The sequence below is a fragment of the Ischnura elegans genome, chromosome 3, assembly GCF_921293095.1.
Source record: "Ischnura elegans chromosome 3, ioIscEleg1.1, whole genome shotgun sequence".
In the NCBI taxonomy this organism is placed as follows: domain Eukaryota; kingdom Metazoa; phylum Arthropoda; class Insecta; order Odonata; family Coenagrionidae; genus Ischnura; species Ischnura elegans.
The window spans coordinates 104,055,896-104,078,142 of NC_060248.1; the positions used below are offsets into that span (position 1 = coordinate 104,055,896).

The window sequence follows — 22,247 nt, forward strand, 5'->3', positions numbered from 1 at the left end:
CTCTAGACTTACCTCTACGACCAGAAAAGGCTAGGTTTACCACTCACACAAACAGAATCATACTGACTTGATTCATTAGGCTCTAATGAAGGAAATTTCACTACAATACGCAATAGATTATGAACATAGAAGCTGTTAGAGACCTAAAAATAGAGAAGAAATTGACGCAAAAATTAAAGTTGGTGAGGAATTCCCCAGCTTGGTTCTGTTTTGCATCATTCAGATCAGAAAAGTTAATGGAAAAAACTGCTTTTAAGCTGAGACGCTTCAGAGATGAACCATATGCATGTAATATGCCTCTTGATAAAATAAGAACTTTGGTTCAAGTATGGACATCATGAATATTTCCTCGTGAATAGGGAAGAGTTTAATTAGCTTGTAGCATTATGGCAAACAATTTTTGGCAATGGCGATTTGAATTGTAAGGTAATAAATCAAACTAATAGTGTTCAACTCATTCTTAAAAAGTTTATTTCAGTGTTTAGGGAACCTTAAAATTAAACTTATGCCAAATCGTAGCGGCAAAAAAAAAAAAATTGGGATAATTTGGATTTCCGAACCGCGTGCAAATGTAATTTCTGCCTATTCCATAAGTAACACCCATAATTTTCACGCTTAAATCAGTATTTCAATAAATAGCCGGCTAGATCAGGCTAGTCAATAACAACGAAATGCATCGCACATTAGTGAGGAATAGAAAAGAACCAAACCTCACGATTCTCGCCAGTTTCTTTCCTATTGCAGCCTGATTTATCTACATAGGCAACCAACCACACTTTAGTGTACCTCGAGTCGTAGACGTTAAGGCGCTGGGATTAAAAAGTTTCAAGGATAGTTATGTTTCACTTTCAAATGGGAGTGAAAACAAAAAAACCGCCTATTAGCATCCTTAACGTAGGATCCTAATTGGAAAAGCCCATTTTCAAAACACATCATTAGCACTTACTCTAAAGAACTAACCGAACTGATTTTCACGAGGACAAGAGAAGACATTTGAGTTAACGAACGATGATTTCGCGTTGATGCAGAAAGTTTAGCTAGGAGACGGTATCTCTTAATCAACTTAACCAACCGAAAAAGGCCAAAAATACGCTTATAACAGCTGATTTTGTTCTGGCCAAACCCAAAGCCATAAAAAGGTATAATACTTTAAGGAATGAATGAAATAACATCACGATAATGAATCGAGTTAAGAACGGAGCAAATTAATTAGTGGACGATATAGAAGCTCTTCCTCGGAAAAAGAAGCTCTTCCCAAGAACCACTATGTATTTTAAAGGAAAAAAACGGAGATTAAAATAAACTAGCACACTAATTTGCAGCGCAAAAAGGCATATTATCCCGGCCCATTTGGGTGAGAAGGCAGAGTTACTTGGAGAGCAAAAGCGGTCCTCGCGGAATAGATGAGACGTAGTTGGCTCGAAAAATTGAGAAAAATAAATCTGGACGAATAACCAACCACCGCAGCTGCCCACTGGCGGATAGACGGCCAATGACGGCGCGGCTGAGCGAAAATAAAAGAATTCCGGTGAGGAAGGGGGAGGGATGGGAAGATGGAGGTGAGGGGGAAGGGCCCTCATAGAACCAGGGATGGTTGGTTAGAGCGGTATGGAGAGGCAGGGCGCTGGAGCGAGAGTAACATTATCGGTCTATTTAGGACCGCGGTGTCGAGGCCAAGTGCTTTAGCACACATTCTGGAGGACATTATCTCATTCACCCTCCTTTAAGGACTCCCGATCTTGTAGCTTGAGAAATGCCCAAGGATAAGTGCTCGCTGCTTGGTATTAAAAGGATTATGGGGAGGGAGGGAAAAAATGGCGATGGAGAAGGGACTGGAAGGGGGCGAGGGAGGGTGGTGTCGAACAGGGTGAGGAACGGCGGTCGCATCGCAACCCATTCGAACCGTAATGCGTGACGTAAGAACGAAAGAAAAACTCAGTCCAACTGGGTGAGAATCCGTTTAGAAACTCAGGACATCGGAGGGGTGGAGTACACGGAGTGGAGAGGAAAAGAAAATATGCTGACCATTGCAACTAGACGTGCGCATCGACAAGAAAATTTCGATGGCGTCGGCGCGGGCGAATTTTCTGCGGTGTGCGCCAACGCCTATGGAGATTGTCTCTTAGACAAGAATCAAGATTGTTCATAATTTTTTTCTCGGTTATTCCTTCATTCCCAAGAAACCTCTTTAGCTTACTAGTCTACGTATCTTAAATAGTTCGCATTATGTACGACGTTATCGACCGATCACAGTGGCTAACTATTCATTGATTGTAGTCGTCAATAGGAACACTGTTTTGGTTGACTGGATTCCACGTACTTGAAATACTACACTGCCGTATTTAGAGTCGATAAAAATTTAAAGGTTATAAAATTTATAAATGAAAGAAAAATATAGGCATCAAACAAATAAAAAAGTGAAAAGAGATTATATAAAGGAGTATAGAAAATATATGTAAAAGCACTCTTCGGCTTTTGCGCAGAGGGCTAAGATTGAGATGGCAAAATCTGAGATCACATGAAGGCTCTAATAGGCTGACTACGGCGATAGCGTTTGTTTTCATACCGTTAAACAAAATTGAAAACAATGTCGATTAAATTGAACAATAACGAAGAAGAAGTATCGGGATTCAAAAAAAATGCATTTATAAGTGTTAACTTTGCTATTTCCATTCCCCAATCTAATGGGGAATAAATTTCACTTTTTATTTTTAATATTGAATTTGATGCTGGCCTCGGTTTTGGTTATTTTGCAGCAACCCTGCACGCGCTTGTATACATGAATTTCCTCAGAGGATAGGCTACAGAAAGGTATTTACATGATTATTGTAGGGTAAGCGCGAACGAGCGTGATCCGGCAACTAGCCGACGTATGCAAGGCAAAGGGTCAAGACCTTTGTCGGGAGAGAAATACAAGGAATACGACGAGTGAATAAAAGACTCGGCTACCGCCTGGCGTGGAAAAGTTTTCAAAGGCTGTCGATATTTCGGCCGACGCGATTCCAGTCACGCGATCCGACAAAGAAGCTTCAAAATAGCCTTCGTTTGTCTTTTCCATCACGGAATTCTCTTCATCCCAATAGAACCCAAGCATGCAGGATCCGCAAAGCGAGGGAAATCGCGATGGAATGACTATCCGCAGACGTCGTCATCGACAGACGGGAAAGTTTTATTGGGCCGTCGATCGCAAAAAATTAAATGCGAGTCTTCGGAGGAAAAAGGCGTATTTCCTTGATACTCCATTCCTTCGACCTTCTGCCCCAGCCCAAATGTTCCCACACACCAAAGCACTTCTGCATGCAACTTGAGTTAAACTTTCCTGAATTAACACAGGAGTACTATTTCGAGAAGCAGGTACAATTACGAAAGCTACTTAGAGCAGCAAAAAAACGCAGAAACTCTCCTTGGCTCGCTTCTAGCTGCGTTATGCGGCCCAAGTTTATCTAATATAGCCCTATTCAAGGCAAATATGACGTTACATTCCTATTATGCATGAAGGTTATTCTTTAAAATAGGTGCTATTTCACCCCGCTAATGGGAAGAGGAAGCTCATTCATAAGCAACATCTGAAAATGAAATACATATTAAGAAGTATATATGCGATTTTCAATTTGGCCAAATCCAAAATACAGATACCGTGCGTGAATTCTCGTGGGTTTTTAAACAGCTTTGTGCTATGGACATTAAAATATTTAAGCCCAGCTCAAAACTAAAATTCCTTCACGATATCTTTTCATGGAATAGGTATTGAATGATGCAAAAGAAAATAGTAACGAAATGTGAGAAGATTGGTGAATAGGAGAATGAAATGGACAGCCGCGTCCACTCAGGATCGTCGACTTGATAATGATGATATGATTTAATATCTCCATTTTCCTTCATAAATATGCCCAAGAATTCAAAACTTAGATCTTTACACCAAAAAGAGGAATAAATCACCTATTGATGCATGGATACTAAACAAAGTTATATTAACTTACTTATATTAACTTATTAAGGTAATTCAAAAATAATTTCTGAACAGGGTATCGTTTATGTATTCCAGAATAACGAAGATTTGATTTGTAGGACGTTTTAGGAAAATTTTATTCTATATGTGCCTCGCAACCCAGCAAACAGCATTCATAGTGCGGATCTGAAGATAAAAAGGATGTCAAAATAATAAAACATCGGCAGAAAAAAAAACTACGATATCAACGCGCGCAATCCACCACAGACCTGGGCTCAGGAACCGAAAAAGACAAGACGCGGAACTGTGTACCGAGAGAAGGTACATACGTCAAGCGGCGACGAGCACGAATGTACTTAAGAGACGAAAGCCCTTTCGTGCTCGGTAAAGCGACCTATTTTCAGAATTTCGTAATACGTATACGAATGGCGTAGTTTGGCCGCTGGAAGAAGCCACTAGATATCGATTGTTAGAATTGGATGGCAAGGAGATTGGAAAGAGTGGGAAGACGATGATAAAGAGGAGGGGATGTTAGTTGTCGGGGCAATAGGACGAGATGGCTGGCACGACCTTGGCGAGGAGATGGAGAAGAGATGATGGAGGACCGGGAATAGTGGCCGCGCGCGGTGTGGGAGGAGGCGGAGATGGCCGGTGGGCGGCGGGGGAGAGAGGAAGAGAGGGGTTCCGGAGCCAGGTTACTCCATCCCCCGGGCCATCGGCGAGAGGGGGGGATCAGCCCCGAGCGAGGTTTTGACCAACTCTCCATAGCGCTGGAGAGATATTGGTCGGATCTGAGCCCACACTCCAGTGTAGCGAGATCGGAAGCGTTGGCTATAGCTTAAACTCGAGTGGAACGACAAACTTGACACACAAAGAGATGATGGAGAACTTGGAAAATGTTTGAATTACCAGTTTCCCGCAAGAAGTGCCGAAGAGAAAGATTTACAAGATATCGTAAACATGAGATAAAAGCTCAATCAAATGTGCCGTAGCCGTTATTTGTTTGTTTCGTGTATTATAATTCGTTTAACTACCGAATAGACACCAATAGAAAAAGAATCTTGAATCACAAAGAGATGACGAGTGAATTAGAAAATATTTGAACTACTACATTCTATAATAACTTCCTATGGGAGAGGTTTTCAACAACTCTTAAACTTGTAGTAAATGGTCAATCAAAAGTGCAGTAATCGTTACATATCCATAAGATTATTCATAATGCGTTTAACTATAGGAAGGATGACAATATTGAAGCATTGATGACAATGACAATAAAGCAAAAATATTAATATTGTGCCAATATCGCTGCAATAAAAAACTTATAAGTTTCGTGTGATCTCTATAGACTTCTCTTAAACACGATTATGTTAATAAATTCTCTGATTTTTCTTTCTTCTTCTTACAGCCTCAATTCTCGTAAATATTGGACTATAATGGAAAACTCATAGTGAAATAAATTTATAAGGGGAAAGCTTCAATGTATCCAATACGTATTACCCATAATATTTGCAGAATAGATAGTTCCACCAAATAGAAAGACTGCAAAGAAAATCCACCAAAGCGACGTAGCTGCGGCATAGTTAATGCATAATTATCCTTCATTATCAGTGGGTTTTCTATCGAAGCTGAAGCATAGCAAGTCATCGATAAACTTCCATCTCATACTGAAGACCTAATGCAATCACTCATTTCTTGAGGCGAAAAGTCAGGTGATCGTCACTGAAAAGAACTTCGTTCATCGATGTGCAAATTCCATAGTACTGCAATCAAATGTGGCGTCGCAACGAAATACTCGTGCTGTCTCGACTACGTCGTCGAACTCCTGAATGGCGTCATTGACGGACGGAATGAGCGTTGGAGTTTGTGACCTACGACACGTATCGAGCATCGCAATCCGCTCGGATATATCTGCATCCCATTCCAAATACAACCCCGCATCTTCCCTTGATTCCCAGATTGCTAGAAGACGCTGCATTCTCCATTTCGCAAGAGAGCTCCACGGTGGGGTGGTGAGGGACGACATAGGAAGAAGAATAGGAGGCCAGGGTTATAAAAGACTGAGAGTTCTTTTTTTTTGGGAGGCGGCAAGGCGAGTACGAGGAATAGCGGGATATCGCAAGTCCTACAGTGGAGCAGGGATTTTTTTCGGGATTTCTTTCTTTACGGTTGAGAGAGGTCACAAAGGCGTTCGCGTTACTTAGGCGGCTGCCGAGGTCGGTGGAAAATGAGAAAGACTCTTTATGGGAGGGACATGACGGAAATGGAGGGGAGAATACAGTAGGTGAGACAGCACATATGCACACAAGTAAGACGGTAAGAAAGAATTAGTTCTCGAATAGAAGGAAAAAAAATAGAAACAGTAGAATAAAATTACAAGGAACGACGTTGAGTGCTATAAAATAAACTAAACGCGGCATTGTTCAAAAAATTCATTCACTGTGGATAAAAGATAAATGTATTGCTAAAACTATGAAATTTGCTATAAATGCCTGCTCTAAAAATCAACTCTATCGTAAAATAAAGCAAGACCGTTCACGCCGAACTAAAATAGAAGGACGAGTACGCCTTTCTAAACACAATTAATTAAAATCACGCAAAAATGTGCACTACTTACGCTAACATTGCCTCATAAGGTTCCGATAAATTGTACGTAATAATCGAAAATTAACATAAAATTACATAAATTAATTACATTACCGCTAAAGACAAGGCAAAAACCGAGTTCGATATTACTGAGTCGTAACATTTCGAGGGGAAAACGCAAAAAAAAGTTTGTCAGAAGTGGGATTCGAACCCACGCCCGGAGAACCGGACTGCGACCTGAACGCAGCGCCTTGGACCGCTCGGCCATCCTGACTTGCGGATGAAAGGGGAACGTTTGCGAAGTGTTTTTGCTATGGTGGCGCTGTGTAGAATTTAATTATTTAGTTATTAAGTGTATATGTTAGTCGTTAGAGGCCGTAAAAGGTAATCGGTTGTTTTCAAGGTCTATGCTGATTTACAATATTTCACCGCTTCTGTTTCCTCCAGCTACCATACATTAGCGGACATTACGTAATTTGTCTAAAAATATAGTTTTTTATTAGGAGGATGAGAGAAAAAACTTACGTGCGAGAGTAATATGAAACTTTCGCGCTCCTGATATTTTTTTGCAGTTTTTTAGGAAGCATAAATGCTCACGTCCTACATTTTTAGTAGCATATAGGAAACTTAGCGAACGCCATTGTTTAACTTTGCGATAGGAACGCACCGTTTGAATGGTAATTTTCGTGGCTGTGGAAGGAGTTACTGTCTCGTGATTTCAAAGAGTAATTCTTCGTATCGCGATAAAGAATCCTGCGTATATATTTGCCGGTATTACCCCAGCCATGAATAATCAATTACGACAACATTTCAGGAAAGTAAGAGATTTCAAAATTATAGGAAAAAATTACTTTAACAAATACGGCAAAGTTTTCCGAACAGCGAAATATCAAAATACATTGAAACGATTTCTGTTAAAACGGTTGTGATATAGACTGCATGATTATGTTTATTATGTACATTAGTAAGTTTTTTTACCATTTTCAGTAAGGGTATTCTTGAAATAAACCGTACTTATAACTGCTATCCGCAAAAATTCGACACCTCTACCGACAATCTTTTGGCATCCTTACAGTTTCAAAATCCGTCGTAGAATCGAACGGAGAGAGAGAGAAGGTTGGATACAAACTTGAAACTGGGAAAGGGCGGGTGCAACCGCGGAATTCTGGCAACGGCCAATACGAAACAATATCCCTGTATTCCAAATTGTACTCGTGCGTCAGCAGCGATGAGATGAGGAAAACTCTTAAATGACCGGTGGATGGATTGATCGAGGAAAATAGCCATAGGCCAACACTTTCAAAACTATCGCATATCAGTGAAATTATATGAAATAGAAACATAGGACACAAAAAGATAAAAAAAACATTTACTGAACTTAATTTTCGGTGGTATACATCCACCTTCCTCAGACCTAGGTTGGAGACTATATATATAATATGAGAATTCACTCGCTAAATTAAGTCCACAACGCGAAAAAAATACGGGACTATAATTAGGAGAATGAGGATGACCTAAGGAAGCATGTATTGAACCAAAATATTCCTACTTTTGCCGAGGTATCTCGTAGGGAGGCTGACCATGAGAAATTTGGAACACCTTCGAAAACATGGTGCTCACTGCACATTCTACAGTGCTGCAAATCAGCCTAAATTGACGGCACACCAAAACATCGGATGCGAGCATTTTCATTCATTCATCTTATTGCAATCCTGAGATTGCTTTACTGTAGCCCTACTTTTCTCTCTTCCCCAAGCTATTTCTTTTTGTTCCCTGATTTTCTTCTCCCTTGTGTCCTTTTCATCTGCCCCAAGCACTTATCTCATGGTCTTCCTCGGGGAGTTTCTCATTCCGGTTTTCCCTCCATTACATTTCTCTTGGAAGTGCTTGGTCTCATGATATGGCCTATCCACCTATAGGTCCTTCCCTGAAGAACTTTGCTCATTTCTTTTCCTACTCTGGCGCACACCTCCTAGATTAACACCTATTTCACTAAATCATAAAATAACACCACGGAATACTAATCGCCAAATTAACTTCTAGCCAATATTATGAAAAAAATACTTATTGTAAAGATCGAACATAGAAAATTAAAGCAAAATTTATTATTATTTAATTAATCGAAATTGACAGGTAGCCATGGATTGTATTAGCTTAGTTTGTATTGCAAAATTAGTTTGGATTTAGCTTAGATTGTATTGCAAAGAGGTATGTCAAAATTCTAGTCTCTTCTTTTTCATCAATACAAAACTAAATTTTTTTAATTATACTACTGTAAAAACATTGCTGTAACCCTTTATTATATTTATGTATCAAAATAATATACTAATTTTCATTTCAAGCCCTGATTTTGGTTTATAAATAAACCGTAATGTCGAACAAAAATTGCATTTCCACTTAAAGACCACACAAATGACATAGACCTGGTCAGTGCTCCTTGAAAAACACCTTCCTCGGGGTTGGCGTAATTGTGGCGTAAAAGTGCCACCTATCCATCTTGCATCAATTTCTTTCTCCGCGCAAAATAAATCAGTGAACTCCCATAAGTGAACAGTTTGCACAAGGCATGCGCTCAAAACTCGAAGCCAAATGACTCCCCGAAGCCCACGAATACACCTCGGAGTTAATCTTCGTTCCTCTTTTTAAAGAAATGCTAGCGTATTGGGCTCCCTAAGATCAAATTTAAAACCCATTTATCGATCCGTTTTTTTCCAAGAGCTATTAAAAAACTGGAAAAGTCTCGACCATAATACAAGCGCTTTGGAGACAGAGAACAGTATGTTTCACGACAAAAAAATGCGTAACTAATGTAGCCTAATTTAATTACACCTACAATTAAGGCAGCATAGAGATTCTAACAACTAAGTTGAGACGAGTAATTTTCAGAATAATTCTTCCACGGCGTTAATGATAAATCATATATTTCCTTATATGGTATGGGGCTAGAATACCGGAAACGCCTAAGCTATTTTGGCATACGATAATTTCGATGTATCACATTAATGTCATTAAAAATATGCCGTGAAAGTAAATGAGACGTTATAAGTGGAGTACGAGAGAAGTCTGATAACCTTGGGAAGAAGACGCGACAACTCTAATCGGCCAGGTCGTGAGTCTCATGAAAAGAATCGATGAAGGACAGGTGGAAGATAAGATCGATAGAGGAAGACCTCGGATGGTATACATAGAGCAGGTGACGAATGTAAAACAGAAGAATTATGTAAGAGTTAAATAACAAGGAGGTAGGAGAGCTGCGGAAAACCAATTTCAGATTCACAGTAGGGTAGATTTCTGGGTTCCGTCTGCATTGTCATTTTCATGGGGACGTTTCATCTGTCAACGCGGGCGGAACCCAGAAATCTACCCTACTGCGAACCTGAACGCCGTGAAAGCTTACATCAGAAACAATTTCAGATTGACGACCGATGTTGATTATGAAAAAATATGTATCACTGCTCTAGAAGGATCATTCACTCACTCACTTCGGGGCATGTACAATGTACATGCCTCACATATAACGGGAAATAGTCCCTAAAACTTCTCATAGACTAGATGATGACGGTCCATTTCCTATGAAACGTGATGACGCAAAGCGGGTCGATTAGGAAATGCATCGTACGAAACTGGCTCAATGAAGTCTTATGAAGTTTGATTCACATCAATGATGAGTCTAAAGATATGCAAAATCCTTCGAGTGCGATGCCTCACTGCCGACGAAAACGTTTTCTTCTGCGCAACCACGCATATTAAGTAATAAGGAAAGCGGAGGTTCGCTGAAGGTAACGAAGGAGCATCAAGTGCTAGGACAGCGTGGGCTGTCAGTATTATGGTAACAACTTGGCACGTTTGTATCGACTGAAATTGCTCCCGAGTTTAAAATTGGCATAAGGAAGTCCTCGTCCCATCGAGACAACCAGTGAATGATAAATGAGATCCCTTGGGACACGAATACGAAGTCTGGAGGAGAAATTGGTTTTGGAATGAATTTCATAGAAAAGAGAGGGAATGATAGACATTGCCTGACCTTCATACTTACCAATAAAGATATAATTTAACTGATATCAATATAAGAACATACTGGTTTATTTGGTCACTAAGAATGAGGAGCTGCCGTTTACTTGGGACTAATCTCCAAGAATAGAGCCCAACGAAAGACTAACCCAATCTCCGTTTGGGACAGAAAGCCACTGGCAGGGTCCACGCAATGCTTGTATTATTCCATGCGTGGAAAAATACAATATTTAATCGTAAGAAACCAATTTTGCACATTTTACTCTCCATTGGATTAAACTTGGAAACATGTTCTATTTTATAATTTCACTTAGCGCTGTTCAAAGCTTCATTTCTGTTATTTTTACCTAACCACAGAATGCCTAAAAAAATGTTTATATTTTTTGTAATATTTTATAATGTAAGGTTTAACCAAAATGTAATGCATTATTACTAAATGATGCATTATAATTACCAATTATCCTTTATTTTCACTATTCAACGTTCAAAAAAGCATACTCACGGAATGCTTTGGATAAATACGGCAGCCGCTTACTCGGTGCGAAGTATACCGGTCGGGGTGTGTCCCAGAATAACCTTGATCCTGAATTAACCAGATTTTTAACCAATTAACCTGAATACACTTGATCCTGTTTGCAAATAAGAAGCTACTAGTATTTGCGATGTTTATCGACTTTAATGAAGTGCTGAGAAAGGTGAATCAGGGCTAATCATTCGTTGAAACCACATAGGCAATGCACATTGAAATAACAGAAATTACTGCGAACGAAACTATCAGCAAACTCAAAAATTTTGGACAGGAGTAGTTACTTTCACTCGGCTCCAACAGACACACCGAGGACACTAATAACACTCTCGAAAAATATCTTTCGTAATGATTCCTTTGAACCCTTCACCACCAACGAGAATTTGGCCAAAGAAGTTGATTTTGGAGAAAAAGAGCAGAATATTGGATGGCAGTCAGCAAACAAACGCATTGGACGTCAAGGAATTTCCACCCTCTTTCTAATATCTCAAGCTTTCGTCAAGGAAATATCTCTCACCTTCCCCCTTAATTACATGATAGTTTACCGGCATTACTTAACCAAAGGAGGGAAAATCAAACACACTCTAGACGATTCCTCGACGCCTTCGACATGAGGAATAACGATACGTGCATGACCCGTCATAGCACTGATATTCATTCTTGATCAATAGCTTGAGACTGAATGAGCTGATTTCTTTTTCCAATGCACTTGAAAATTCCACTGTATAGCGAAACTAGTGGAACGATCATTTAAATGTTTTTTTTTTGTGGAAGCAAAAACTAATATTATCAACATAAGAAATATTTGGGTCAGCATACATATTTTTCCTACTATTTTTAAAATTGCTATGCTTCAAATAATTGGTTAAGGTAGAAAACACGACTAGTATTTTATTAATATTTTAGCTCTAATCAATCCGATTATTGACTACTAGTCATAATTTCAAGCTTGGGATAAAAATCGTTACCTTTAATGAATAAAAAATATTTAGGAAAACATTAATTTCTATCGATTACATTAGCTGTGCTATGCGGGTGGAGGCAATTAAAAGATATATAGTGCAACTAACGCAAAACGAGCGATTATAAAGCATTTGAAGAGGATATATTAAATGATGAAAATAGGGAAAATTTAAAGAATGCGTATTTATTTCGAGAGGTAAGTATTCCCCCTCAAAAATGAAATATGCGAAGGAACATGTTTAAAACACGAGAGTCATTAACCAAAATTAGCAAACTACACAAAAAACCATCGATCTTCTTGGGGCTTTAGGATTTCCAAAATTCAAATCTTAAGAGTTTAAGCCATAAAAACCTGCAGTAGTACATCGTAACAATTAGTAAACTAATGATTATCATTTTGCATTTTAAAACTCATTTAAGCCATTTAAATTTCGTCTCACTTTTGTAAATTATTAACCCGAGAATACGAATTGAGTGATTTTCATTTTCTTCTCTTTAAAAATTCGATGAAAATGTTGTACAATTGATTTTTTTACAGAATTAATAAAATTAATCAACTTGAGAATAGCTTGCCTTTATTTTGAAATGGATTTGAAAACATTGCACCTGTTAAAATCAACAAAGGAGCCGCCGTCATGATCATTATTATTTGGTGGGAACAGGTCTGGCAAATGCCTTTCCAAAAAGGCCCTTCAAAAATCCTCGGCACAAATCCCAATTCACTTAGCCGCGGTCTGAAGTTGTGACTACTGTTGAGCCACGACCGTTTACCCTTGGCAAATTGACCCAGCAATTTCGACCGACGGCTACTTAGAATATCTCACGTTAAGGAAGGCGATTTCTCCTGCTCGACACAGTGGAAACGTCACACATCGCTACGATTCAAGATTTTCCTCAAACAATGGTGTAATCTTTTTCGCACCCCTCTGATACGCAAACAACAGCCACAATCATTTTCACACATGCCAAGTGGTTATAATTTCAGGTAACCTGATAACACTCTGCATGAAATCGTATGACAGACTATTTTAGACATAGATTTCCGAGGATCTCTGAGGTAAAACATAGAAAAAGAAGGCGATTTTCTCTGGTAATGGTTTAAAGCAAGGAGAGGCAAGCCGGTCATGGTTTACTGCCTTATGTTCGTAATAAAATGGACGGAACATAAATACAGAGGAAAGTGATTCTGTTTTATCATTATGGATTTAGCTCCGAGAGTAATACGAGAAGTAAACAGAAAAACAGATATTCTTAGGATGGATATCATCCATTACACTGATTATATAAAATTGATAATCTTACAGCGACAAGTTACACTATCAAAGTTTTACCTTTAAAAAAATTACACGTAAAATATCCTGCCTGCTACGTGCCTCATTAATTTATAATTTTATAAAATAACAATTAAATACTGAACAATTTATCAATAAGTAGCAGTAATTTAAAGTACACCAGCTCGCACTACATGGTATCAAATAGATGCATTGCCCCAATCTAGCCTTGAGACCGTTGATTGTCACAATGTACGCCTAAGAAAGAAGACATTATGAGATAAGTACTTGCAGGACAAGGAAGTGGAATAACTGAGAGACGGAGGGGTGTGGGTGTGTGATTTTAAAAGCCGCGACACTACAATGACATAACACCTACAGAGCCAGGAATAAACAGCAACTTCTCCTCGCTGCCAAGTTCCACGACTTTGCCGTCTTCCTCGGGAAGGGAATAGGAGGCAAATGTGATGAAAAAAGACGATATGGTGGCAGAGGGTGAAGTGTTTGCGTTTGGGTTTTTTTGCAAGCGATGCAATCGCGCGCACGATAAGAAACCAAGCAAATTAACCTTGGTCTTAATTATCTCACATAATCGCAGGAGAAGGTCTTAAATATTACACGATAGTTTACACAATTTCAAACAAATGAAGAGATGCCACATCACACAACAAAAATCGCCAAATCGCCAACACGAAAATGTAAACGTCGTGACGTTTACTTTTTCGCACTTCCCGAGCAAGTTGCGATTTTTCTGAAAATAAAACTACTAAAACTGAGGACAAACTATTGAGAAATGGCAACATTCTTTCGGAGTCCACACCTCACTTTAACGGTTAAAATAGTGGGTCTGTTTCTCACTTTAAGTAATTAAGTCGCGTGCTTCGCGAAATACTCGATACTAAAACCCTGTCGGAACGCTCGGATACAGCAAGGTGTATAACAACATCGAAAGGGAAAGAATTGCTTCCATAAAGTCAACTACAAAGGACTCCTTTCAGGGAAATTCGAGCACGAACAAAGCATAAGGACTGGGATTGAATGAAAATGCAGGAAATGGGCAGAAAAAAACATTAAAAATGGAGCAAAATAAAAATCAGGGGACGAAGAAACGTCACGGTAACAGTTACAGACCAAGAAATACGTCACAAAACACTTTGATGGACCGTTTCAACCAATTATTCAACTTTCTTCCTGGGATAGCGCATCCATACTTATCTTATTTCATATCTCATTTTAGAGGACGCATGGATGAATTGCTGAATGATGACAACCAGAATATTTCGCTCAGTCAAAGATTCAACATAAAAATACGTGGAAAGCTGAGTACCTCACAAGCAACATTTTTCAGAATAAAATGACTAACACTATCATTCTTTCAAAGTCTAATTTTTTTTAGTAATACTGCCACAAACCTAAACGTACTCCAGCACCACAGTATCGGAACCAATTGAATAAAGATATAGTTATAGTTCTGAGAGGACAAACTACCCATTATCCGCATCGGGTGCAGGTTGCGATAGGTTGGGCTCCCGGTGCCGCAAATGAATCGACCACGCAAGTGAAACTACTGCAGCAGAGAAGGGTTGGAGAGAATGGGAGGAAAAGTGGGGCAATGCCCCCTTGAAACGATGGCCATTGGGAAAGAAAACGTTACAATTTTCCCAGAAACAATTAACAAGGGCGTGCATTCGTTTCGCACGCTGAGTTTTCATTTGAATCGCAAACAAGCACTGATTCAATGGAGAGTGCAAACAAATTACGTATGTGAGGAATAACGGGCTGAAGGTGCGCGGGTAAACCATCTCTGAAAAAGTGTCATCAAACAAAAGGAAAGGAGGAAGAAAAAAAATTTTTGAATAACGTTGGAATATTAATAATAATTTAACAACTTCTAAAAATGAAACTGCTCTTCCTATGAGATAAAAAACCACCTAATAAATAAATGGAATGTCAGGTTTTATTTCTCTCAATAACTAGAGTTGATACATATGATTCGCATCAGTGACCTGCAATGAGCATATATATATTATGTTAAAATTTCCATTTCGATACTAATATTAGTACTTTGAAGAATTTTCCGTAATCCATATGGTTCTCCTGCAAAACAACAAAAGACAAGAACACACTAACAAAAAATATGGATACGACCTAATCATTCATTATAATAAACACCCTTAAACATGAATCGAGCGGGTATAATCCATAAGGACCACAGATTATATGATATCTATTGTTACTAAAATACGAGGAATCAAAAGTCGTAATCCACTAAGAGAACGGTAATTTCAAAAGAACGAAAAAAAACTTAAACAGAGTGTAAACGGCGACAGTTTAAAAAAAGACGCTTTGTGAGCAAATTTCTCAACGAGTGACCCAAATTGAGGCAACCCCAAGAAAACAAACGTTGACGCATTGCACACATGATTTCATAAAACTTTTATTTTCTCCAATTATATTCCACAAAATATGATTATTTTGGCCTCGCATCAAACTGCGTAGTTCGCAACACGGGCCGCATTGACGTTGCGTCACTGGCGGAGGCCCAGGGAGGCGACGGGGAAGCTAGCCTTTCGGGAGGATCGATATGTGCAGAAAACCTTTCTCTGACTCTCCTTCCGCCAAAATTTTCCCGGCCACCGTTCCACGTGAAAGTGAGATCGATATGCAATTCATGCCCGCGGTCTTACGCCAATAGAAATAGGATTACCTCCAAGATGACGGTATCGGAGGAGGAAACTTTCGGAAAATCCAAACTCGTGAGCCTTCTTTTTTTTTAGAAAAAAACATGTTTCCATAGTATTGACAGCGATGGAGGGGAGCCGAAACTGCGCATTGGGAGGGGTCGTCTCCGGTGACGTCACAGGTGTGGCAGGCAGATCCGTAGGGATGCTGGCGGTGGTGAGAGAGAAGACGAGACTTGGAGAAAAGGGAAAACATTGCGGGGGCGGGGATTCCCATGGAGTGGGGGAAGTGGGAAGGGGTGCGATGGGGTGGGGAGGACTGGTGGAGAGAGTGATCCTGAAAAATGGAGTTCGAAAAACTGCTGACCTCGCGGAACATGCAGTGGACTGAGGTAGAGAGCGATGGGTGGGGAGCGTGGGCGGGTGTGACCCTTCAAGAGGTGAGCGCCGCCAAGCTACCTTAACCGAAAACCAGTACACGCCGAGTCTACTGTTAATATCAACGTGTATTTCCCAGAAAACAGAACTAGGATACGTACTATATTTCCTGTCGAGGCGAATGATTTTTTTTTCTCTGTGGAATTTTCGCCCATTTGTGCATTGCGGGTGACTCTGTAAAGTTATCATCGCGGCTTGTCCCGGTATACTTAAATGATTCATCTCTATTGCGATGATAGGAACTCAATTTGTAATCGTTAGTGACCAATTCGCGACGCAGAGACCATCGGCGTGGACGCGTCGTAAGCCGAAAAAAATAAGCCCTGACTCCGCAGCCGTAGAATTTTAACTGTCGGCGCATATGCTTGGGCCCCACCCGTGACGTCACGAAAGGCGAGAAAGGGGAGAGAGAGAGAGATGAAATAAAAATAAGATGCCGCGGAGATGTTTCGTCGGAGGCATCTCCAGTTTATCTATGCGTGGAGAATCCATTTTTAGTCCCCATTTCCCCTCCCACCCCCTAGAGTCTTTTATTTTCCCCTCATTCCCCATTACCCCTCTCCTCCTCCCACGCCCCCACGGCTTGGACGTTCGTTACTCAGGGGTAATCGGCGACGCCGCTCCGCCGAGACGACGTCAGTCTCCGAACTACGCTCCAAATTCCCCGGCTTCCGACACCGTTGCCTCACGCGATTCCGCCGCCGTAATTATAATTTGCGAAGGAGTCGACGCGGATGATCACCGTTCCAAGAACGTCCCCGCGGCTAGGTAGGGAATTAGAAATTGGAGGTCACGAGAACTAGGAAGTTTCCGATTAAAAAAAAAAAAAGAAGGCATTTGGAGAATTACATGCTTGGGTAATTCGCGGAATAGCCAGATGAATTTAAGAATTGCCTGCATTTGCACAGAAGAGCTAAAAATCCTCTTATGAAAAAAATATTTATCAGCAGCTTATAAATGGATCCTTTGATTTACCACCAAGGAAACTTAAAAGGTTAACACCTCAAAATATTGATTTCACGATCGACTATTTAAAATGAACTCATATGACAAGCAACGGAATACTTTTCTATTTATTATATACCAACAATATGAGCGATGTTTCCGATGGTTTTATGTTCTGGTCTAATACATCAATCGTAGAACTATCCGTAAAAATGGACATATAATATCGACTTCATGATAAAATCGAACGAAAATAAAATTAGTGACTAACACATGAAAAGTAAATACGGGACCAACTGAGCCGAATATTACCATCGCATTAGTCCTTCGCAGTAATACGGGTGATGTGAAACTTTCACGTTGCAACCTAGAGATCCAGAAAAAGTTAGAAAACACTAAAAAACACACCTCGATAGATCACTAATTAAAGGGAGTTCCAGCATTAATATTTTTTATTAAATTAACATAATATATTCACAATGTCCAATTGCATTTCAGAAAGAAACGAAAAAGTATTCTGAACAATACTTTGTCGTGTTTTTCTTTCTATGAGGGACTAGGCAATGTGCCCATTCATATTAACTCGTGGGAGAGTATCCTACTCCATTATTCCCATCTTAATTCAGCAACCCATGGCAATCCACTCATCGAACGGGAATGTCGCAGATGAGTTCCAGTTTGAAGACGAGCCAAAGTGAGAAGAAATCATCTCACATTGATTCATTTTCCCGAAATTAGGTTCCTGGATCGCATCAACACAAATGAAACAAGAAGATCGACTGCCACAGCGAAATATAAGGAGCCTCTAATGGATATATCAGAGATAAAAAAAATGCGAGATAATTAGAAATTTATGATGCCGGTGAAAAAAATTAAAGACAAATATAATAGTGATTTAAGTTGACACCTGAAGCGACGTGCATAACAATTCACTCTACTTAATTCAGCTGCCGTATGTATAAACAGGCAAACATAATGCCAACAAAATCATCCGCGATATTACCTTATTTTTTTGCAAATGAACGTAAAGGTAAACACTCATTTTTAATATAATGACTTAACCTTAGAAGTTTTTGAGGAGCTATTTAGAATTACTCGGTTAACGGATGAAATCTCACAATAAATCGGCAAATGTTAGAAAGCGACACTAAGGGACTCCGCCTATAATCCCGAGTTGCCTTTCCAACTCAACAAACATTTTGAAATTTAAAAAAATACCTACCATTAAAACTAATAGAAAGCATTTTACGATTACTATGGAAAATAGGACGTTTGGATGTTTGAGAAAACGATTTCAATACTCACATTACGTTTATTCGATTATAAGTCCATAGGGTTTTCATAACATCTTCCGGGAAACAGAAAAATCTCTTCGTTTTGATCCATACAAATGCATAGGTTTTTATCAATTTTCTCGCTATCATAAAGCATTACATCGACCACACCATGAAATAATGAAGTGAGTGAAATGCTGTAGCCTTATTCGCAACATATTCCAACTCATAGCATGCAGTAGATGCCAAAGATTTTAAAACACAATCTTAAAAACAAATAAAAAGGCAAATCCCTTACCAAATGATATGTACTTCAAACACGTTCGTTTTACAATTAGCGTCGTTGAAATTACACCCACGCTAAAGCAGCAGTTCGATTCATGAAGGGGGAATTCGAGAGCTTGATTCTTCTCATCCCTTACTTACGAGACGGTGCATTGCGACGCACGGGCAAATCCGCGCGCTAAAATGAGAGCTCAGCATAATAAGGACCACCCACATCAAAGGATGACTCTTTTTTTAATTACATCAAAGATAACGGGAAAAATCGTGAAAACAGATGATACAGCTATTACGTCTGTGTCGTTTTATTTATGTAACAAAGTGAACCTTACTAAGACATTAATTATTTTCTAGAACCAAAAGTATACCCTGCCTAATATAACATATGGAACAGTTTCATCTGATAAGAGCCTATAACTTATACAATTTTACTCAAGATAACAATTCCACCCGATTAAGAACTCAAGAAGAGAATAGAACAGATACATGGTGGATTATTGAACATCCCTGAGCAGCGGTGTAGCCAGGGGTAGCACGGAGGCGTGGAAAATTAGAATTTGAGCTCTTTGAAAATAACTAAAAATTTACTCAAAAAATGTATACCTTCAAATCCTAATGACTAAAGCTACCACACTAGTTTGGCTCTACAAGAAACTAAAAAATGACGGTAATAATGCAACTTCACATGCGCACGATTGTTGAAATTTTATCGAAACAAATTTTGGGAGAAAAAAGTGGCTCAATTTCTGAGACTGATGGAGGTGGAGAGAATTTCTCCTCCCTTCATAACGCCTTTGATGACTGAAATCGCCAATATTCAAGTTAACTTGTTCACAGGCGATTTCAAAAGACGCCTTAGATGACCAAAGAGACATATCTAAATCCCCAATGCATTGCATTGAGATAATGCAGGCACACTAATAATAAGGTCTCGCCATGCACTTACTCCTCATTCCGCCCAACAAGCGCACAGAAAATTCAACCCAATTCCCAATCAGGAGTCGATGATAACATGCGATGCAATGGTTGTTTACACTAGATTGAAAAGTATTCCCTGAGAAGTGATAGTCTTTGAAGATGGAATAGGAGAAGTGTGGCAGATTACCTCCATGAAGATCATAGTTGGCATCTATTCGCGGGCTCAAACACGTATTTAGAACATAACCTGGTTACCCTTGCCAAATCCATTTGCAGCATGCCAAGTGCTTTTGAGTGCGTTTGGGCTTGAATTTGGCTTCGAGGCGAGAACATTTCCAAAATGGTGAAATGGAGAACGACCCCAGGGTGAAATAACGAAGGAGAAATCGAGTGAAGCGCATCGGAGGTGCAACGAAATCTCATAATGTTTAAGTAATCACAATAGACATGGGTACCAACGTGACGGTTAGACAGCGGCGGCGTCCGGGCATTTTTGGCGGGTTACGGCGCAAGCCGGCGTACGCGCTGATGGTATATACATGGATGGTACAGGGCGAAATAGTCACTAACATTTAAAAACTTAGTAGCAAGGATGAAGAAGTACAAAACTAATCTTAAATATTGAGTAAATAATGATAGCAGGCTTTTCCGGCGTATTGTTTCCGATTTTCCAATGTCATCTATCGTTACCGCTGACGATGGACGAATTTTTGGTTGCACGACATCGGCCGTAACGATTGAATATCGAGTAACTTTTCCAGTAACGAGTAAATTCAGGGAGATAAATGTCTCACTATTAGATGAGTCGACGTCGGCTATGAATGTAATTTATTGCGCAGATACTAAAAAGTTCGTATACGAATAGCTAGAGATAATAGTCCTGTCTCCCCGGAAACGCCTCATTTAATTCCCTTTATACGCTATTTTTGCATTAAAATAATAGTTATTCATAATTATACATACAACAAACAGAAAATTGGAAAAAAATATCGGGACAACAAACATATAATACGTGATTTTAAATTCGGAAAATGACAACATAATTTAGAAATAAAATTAAGAAAGACAAGATAGAATTACATGTATACTAACGTAATTTTCAGGAGGGATTTTATATTTAAACTGGTATTCCCTTCAGCTAAATAATAGACTGGTGTTACACCCGGCGGATTTTTCACAAATCCGCATTTTCATTCGTCTAAGACAGATATAGAGCTCAAACTTGGCACACAATGAAACAGGAGAAGACAATCAGTCCCAGATAAAACGACTCTCTAAACAGCACTGCAAAAAAGACGCTTCAGAGAGGAATTTGGGGGGACATTTTGGCAACCAAATGAAACTTGATGATATGCAATCACGAAACCATTTTTTATAAATGGTAAATCGTAATTATTTACATAAACATTACATTATTTTTCCCATTTATGGATATGGATAATAATAATGTAATGTAATAAATTGGGAAAAACTTCGCTATACTCAGGCTAAAATAAATCAACTTAAGTAAATAAAAATGTTTCCAGCCCAATACTAAAAAAACACACCTGCCAATTACTGCACTTTCCCGCAAGCAGAAGAGAGAAAAGAAGTTAATAATCAAACAATGAAGCCACTTCCAGACAGGATGAAGAAGGTCAAAACAGAATGAGAATTGAGAAGACAGAATGAGAATTTCTAGAGAGAAACACCGATCTGATAACATGAAGGAATAGAAAACTTAATGCGTCTGAAAAATGCCCGGAGATTATAAACGGCTTTAATGGCGAGTGAGAAATTATCAGGTATCTTTACACTGCTGCCAACCCCTGAGGATAAGAGAAAAACGTCATAACAACTCCGTATCATATCGCGCCCTATCTTCGAAACGATACGCACTTCATTAAGACATTTTTATCACTTGGACCGTAAATTTCCACTTACGCTGCGAAAAACCCACTGCCATATTTTTTTCGCCGGCACCGCTACGCCGAAAGATAAACACACAAACATACAACTCCTTGTGAGACCGTGCCGCTTATGAAATTTTCCATAAGGATGAGAAGTCGTAATGGAGAGAGGCTCTACTGCGAATTAACTACGCATCACAGGAGATACTGGCGCCCTGATAGGCGGGTAATAAACCGCGGGTATGTGTGCGTGGATTCATTAGCGGAATAGGCACCAAATTCCAGACCCGTCAACCAAATCAGCACTTTCTCATAGTTACGGTTCCGAGGAATAGATGTGACTACAAGATAATAAGAATAGCGTGGTATGAGTCACTTGGCAGAAATCGGCGGAAGTATCTATTTTTCCTCTACTTATAGGTAGAAAATATTGTGAAAAAGGGCTCCACCGTTTGCTATGCATTAATTGTTAGTATTAAATGAAAACCTTCGAAGATTCACCAAAAAGAGAGAGAAG

General features: G+C 39.4%; 1 protein-coding gene and 1 non-coding gene across 4 annotated transcripts in view; both read right to left on the minus strand.

Annotated features, from left to right (window-relative positions):
- LOC124156287 (sodium-dependent neutral amino acid transporter B(0)AT3) overlaps window positions 1–22,247 on the minus strand; it is a 120,789-nt gene that overhangs the window by 38,009 nt on the left and 60,533 nt on the right. The gene's annotated exons all lie outside the window — the stretch shown is intronic.
- Trnal-cag lies at window positions 6,723–6,806 on the minus strand. Its single transcript has one exon. It is a non-coding gene; the product is annotated as a tRNA-Leu (tRNA).